Raw genomic sequence first — 6,000 nt, forward strand, 5'->3', positions numbered from 1 at the left:
GCGATGGGAGATTTTGAGAGGGTTGTGATGAGAATAGTGGCCTTATTGGGGCCAGAGAAACCAAGGGCAGAGACCCTGTTCATTTTTCCAGTTTTACCCACCTCCACCCCACACCCCATCCATTTCAGTACCATGAGAGCTCTGAAAGGATGGAGAATGGAGCTTCTGGGTTGCAACCTTTGCAAGACAGAGAAAGGCCAACTATGCATTGTTGAGCCTCTGCAATAACACTGTGAGAACGGTAAGAACTAGAAAACATTGACTTGTTCTTTCAACAAACATGTGCCAGGCACTTTCTGATATGCTGGGAGACTGGACACAGGCCCTGCCTTGAGGAGCTCATAGTGCAGTGGGGGAAATGGACAAGGAAACAGACACGTATAAGGAAGAGTTGTAAAAGAGGAAGGCAGTAAACTACTTTCTGTCCTAACCCAGCTGCACCACTTACTATCAGTGTAACTTTAGACAGGATAACTAACCTGTGCCTCAGTTTCTTCATCTGCAATAGATATTTGCCTCATAGAGTTTTTGCAAGGATTATATAATACATATGAGATGTCTGGCACGTAGTAATTACTCAATTAACAGTAACCCTCTATTAAAGGGCTATGCTAGGGTATGTGACTAACTCAGTCTAGGGAGAGTAAAAAAGGCATCCTGAGAGAAGTGACATCTGAGCCAAAACCTGAAGGACACTTAAGGATGAGTTAAGCAAAAGAAGAGGGGTTTTACTTTCATAAGCTTTCCAGGTGGACAACAACAGAAAAAGCCTCAAAACTTTTCCTGGGGGAGTGGGAGGAACTCTTCTTGGGAATGGTAGAGTTCAAATTGCTTGGAGTATATGGTTTAAGGTATCAAGTGTTCATTTTAGGACCATCCCTTTTTATCTGCTGGATGGAGAACGTTTTGAAAGGAAGCAAGAATGGAAGCAAGGCAACCAACCAGTCAAGCCTGGAAGGGTAGAAGCACTAGGGATGGAGAGAATGAGATTCCTTCATTGATTTAACAAATATCTATTGAGCACCTACTATGTGCTAGGTTCCATTCTGAGCACCAGGTACACAGCATTGAAGAAAATCCTTGGGCCGGCCCGTGGCTCACTCGGGAGAGTGTGGTGCTGATAATACCAAGGCCACGGGTTCAGATCCCATGTAGGGATGGCTGGTTAGCTCACTGGGTGAGCATGGTGCTGACAACACCAAGTCAAGGGTTAAGATCCCCTTACCAGTCATCTTTTTTTTTTTTAAAAAAAAAAAAGAAGGAAAATCCTTTCACAGACTTTACAGTTTAGTGATGTTTAAAAATAGAGTGTATAGTACATGGAGATACATGCCATGGAGAAAAAGCAGAAGAGGAGGGGTAGAGAGGGCTTGGGGGAGGGTTGCATTTTTAAATAGGTCAGGGAAGGCCTCCCGACATAGGTGACATTTGAACAAAGGATCTCAAGGACAGAAAGAAGTGAGCCATAGGGCTGTCATTCAGACATACAGGCATTCATTCATATGTTCATTTGTCCAGCACAAGACCTCCCGTGTGAGTGCTAAAGACACAGGTTCTGTCCTCAAAGGATCAGGGACCCAGAGGTCATACTGAACTGGGTTTGTATCTCAGTTCCACCTTTTAAAACATAATCTCTGATGACTATGAAATTCATCTCTCCAGTACAAACCTCCCCAGTGAACCTGTATGTATCATTTCCTCCCTAACATTTCCACTGCGGTATCTAAGCCAACTCAAACTAAACTTAGAAAATCCCCCTACCCAAATCTAATCTTTTTCAATTCTCCCCTTCTTACTAAATAGCACTACCATCCAGCCTCTTGTTGAGGTCCAAATCCTAGGAATCATATCACTTTAAAACATTTTGGAGGGCTGGCCAGTTAGCTGAGTTGGTTAGAGCACGGTGTTGTAACACCAAGGTCAGGGGTTCAGGTCCACAAACCAGCCAGTCACCAAAAAAAAAAAAAAAGTATAAAAAGACCAACATGGTGCCCACTTCTGCAGCCCTGGACTAGGGGACTGGGGGCTGGGGCAGCACAGCTCCCCTGTGGCACTTACTCACTTCCCTCCTGCAGCAGAAACTCCTCCTAAAAAAAAAATTGAGGGAGGACAGAGGAAAAACTATATATATGTATGTATATATATATATATATATGCACACACAGATATTTACTGTATGTATATGTACTGTATAGTCTTTAAAGTTCAAAAGGATATTCAGTGTATAGTTATAAGTATATCTTGATCACATTTCTACCCCCTACTATTATTGTATTGATTCCTCCACCCCATATCTAATCCATCAGCAAGTCAGTAAGTCATATTGACTCTCCTTCCAAAATATGTACCAAATCTGACAGCTTCTCACAACCAGCTTGAAGTCCAAACTCCTTACCATGACCTGCAAGGCCTATGTGTTCTGGCGCCCGCCTGTCTTTCTCCCTGGCCACACAGCCTTCTTTCTGCCCTGCAGCATGCCTTCGTATTGCTTTTGCATTTGTTTTTCTTTGACTGGAGCACTCCTCCCCATGTCACTTGCCTGACTCCTCCTGAGCTTTCAGGTCCCAGCTTAAATGTCACTTTTTCGGAGAGCCCTTGTGTGAGCCTCTTACTCTCCATCATAGAAATTATCCTACATATATTTAAATTTTTAAAAATATTGCATGTTTTCCAGGGAATCCCCATGGCCTAGAAAAATGCCCAGCATATAAAATCTTTTGTTACATATTTATTGACTGGCCGATTGACCTTGGAAGATTACTTCTGTCCTTTAAGCCTCAGTTTCCTTATCAATAGGAGACGGATAATAATGCCTATCTAGCGTGGTTGTTTTAAGCACCAGGGATGTGGGGGGAAAACTATTAAGGACACTGGGAAATTATACCACAGTGAAGCTTTGCAATTCCCTGCTCAGTTCCATCGGACAGATGAGCAGACTGACAAGCCCTCCTTTTCCTCTCAGGTGAAAAGAGCTACGGATGAAGAGACCCAGTAAGGAGTGGTCCCATGACGCAACTGCATTATCGCCCTTTCAAGAAGCGATGAAATCCCACTCCCTCCCCAGTGTTCAATGTACCGAAGTTAGTGCAAGTCACGTGAGGCTTTAGGGGTTGCCCCGCCTTAAAGAGGCAGAGCCTCAGTTTGAAGGCCAATAGCAGGAGCAACCTGGGGACAGCCCCAACTCCAGACAGGGAAAAGGGGAGGAGCCGGGCGACACAGCAGCTGTAACAGCACTTCCGGAAAGCACGCCCCGCCCCTCCCCCTCGCCCGTTTATATCGCTAGTGCCGGGTGGGCTGAACCAGCGGGTGCTGATTAAAGTCGCCTCCTGCTGCTCTCTCCTCGCCTCCCCCTCCCCGTCTTCCCGCCCCCTTCCCGAGTAGCGGGACCGGCCTTGATGTGGGGATACCATCCCCCGCCTCTATCCACCCCATCCCGGGAGCCCGGCTCACGGCAGCCGCCCGCCCGCCTGCGTCCCCACCCTGCCGGCCGCACTCTGTTCGAACCCATTGTATATCGGGAGGCTGCNGTCTTGACCCACTGGATGTCAGTAGCACCTCAACCCCTAATTGTGGCAAACAAATATTTCCCAACATTGCCAAATGTCCTATGGGTGACAAAATCACCCCCAAGTTGAGAACTACTCCTTTAGGAGATAGACTCAGCCTGGTGCTAGTATATATATGAAATGCCTCTTTAACCCTTGCTATTCTCCTGTTTCCAAAAAGAGAGCAGATCTTTGGCTCAGAGACTTCAGCAGGCAAAGCTTTCTCACTAGAATTGCATTATCTTGTTTTGTTTTCCTTGAAGTTGCCCTCTCATTTGGACCAGTGGAAACTGTTTTTCTCTTTATGAAAGCATTATAAAGTTTTCTTTACAAATAAATTTAAGTGAAAAAGGTGGGTGAATATAGGAAGATACAGCCCAAGTAGTGTTGTGGTGGACACCTGGCTCTAAGTTAGAATGTGCCGAGTGGGGTGTCTTCCTGCTTTCAGTGATTTCATCACCTATTGCTCTGGGGCAGGTTGTCATGTTTTGTTTCACCTAAGACAACACTCCAGCTTGGGAGATGCCCTAGGGATATGCTATGGGCACTAAACTTCCCAGATGTGCTGACATCGAGTACATACATGTGGCACCTGCTTCAGTGTACAGCCTGCTTCAGGCATTTGGTTCCTGGACTTTGGAACCTATCTGATTTCAGACAGAGGCTAGATGTAGGAGGAAAGGACAATATTTCATTCCTATCAGACATCTCGGCAAAGCTGTTGATCTGCTGCTGCCTCTGCTTGCCTCATGGGGAAAGACTTGATCAGAAAGCAAGATAAGTCAGAATATCACATGAGAACATTTTGAACTGCACCCTGAGTCTGCAATCAGCAAAGTCTAGGCTGGGGACACTTGTTAAAAGAAAAACTTTAGACAAAATAAAATTAATAAAACTTTTTTTGATTAGTAAAGTCTCCAGTTAGAGGTTAGTTGGAGGTTTCTGATTGGTTAAGTCTCTAGTTTTGTTTTACTGTTTATACTGCATTTTGGTTTGCTGATATAAGAACTTAAAGCACTGGAGATGCCCCAGCCTAACAGCATCCTAATTAAAAATAAATTAAAACACACTGTATGGGTCAAATATCCCCAGTTCTTCAACAGAAGAAATGCGAGGGAAAGAATGGGATGGAGGGGGAAACCTGTAGATTAAGAGGGACTTAAAAGATATATCAAATTTTTAAAATGCACAAAGCTAAAACTAAATTACTATGTCTAAGTGTGCACACTTAGTTGATAAAACCATAAGGAAACCCAACAAGATGATTGCTACAATAGTCAGAATGATGGTTGCTTTTGTGGCTGGCTGTGACCAGTATGGGGCACATGGAGGGTTTCTGGGATGGTTGGCCAGGTTCTATTTCTTGATTGGGTTGTAGTTATAAGATGTGAATGTCTTACAAAAATCCATTTGCTTTATGTTATCTGTGCCTGTTTTATTTTAAAATAAAAAAACTTTAAAAGCAATGTGCAAAAGAGTATTCCCTCTTTAGGCAAAAAGAGAGGAAATATGAAAAATATGCTTTTATTTTAAAATATAAACAATGCAAGGATAAACCAAGAACTAATCAAAATCGTTATCTGTCGGAGCAAAGGGAAAATGGGGTGAGGAAAGATAGAGACTGGAAGCTAGACCTTTCCAAACATAACTTTTATGGTTTTTACTTTGGATTGATGTTAATGTTTTATATAATTAAAACACAAAAACCCAGCCACAGCTAAGCAAACTGCTGCCACTGCCCTGGGGCCCCACTGGGGCCCTGAGGTGTGGATCTGCGGGAAGCCAAACCCAGCCCCAACCAGGTAAAGAACATACCAAAACCACCATTTTTTTGTGGGTAGCCCACCATAGCCACCACAATTACCATGGCTGCCACAAAAGTGGCTAGTCTCTATAGCAACAGTCACAGCCACCATGCAGATGGCATGCCGGACTCTCAACTTCATTGACATAAGGAGAGGCACCAGTGGAGACCAAAAAAAAGAAGAGGTCTTCTCCACAAAGCACACTCCAGAGTAATAGAAGAAGCATCTAAGAAGTGGGGGAAGAGGAGAGATTAGATAAGAGGCATAAAGAATAAGTATGATTTGTAACAATGAATATGCTAATAAAAAAATTTAAAAATAATTTTTTAAAATCCCTAAAAATTAAAAGCAAATGAAAACACATGGTCTTTTGATTGTACATTCCCAGCAGGAATATATCTTAAGATAAAACAGGGCCGAGCCCGTGGCGCACTCGGGAGAGTGCGGCACTGGGAAGTGCAGCAGCGCTCCCGCCTTCCCAGCGCTCCCGCCGCGGGTTCGGATCCTATATAGGGATGGCCAGTGCGATGCGCTCACTGGCTGAGCACGGTGCGGCCAGTCACACACACAAAAAAAAAAAGGACAAAAAAAAAAAAAAGATAAAACAAACAAATGAACAAACAAAACCCACAAAAAAATCTTAAACTGCA

The sequence above is a fragment of the Galeopterus variegatus genome, unplaced genomic scaffold (genome assembly GCF_000696425.1).
Source record: "Galeopterus variegatus unplaced genomic scaffold, G_variegatus-3.0.2 Scaffold525, whole genome shotgun sequence".
NCBI classification, from domain to species: Eukaryota; Metazoa; Chordata; class Mammalia; order Dermoptera; family Cynocephalidae; genus Galeopterus; species Galeopterus variegatus.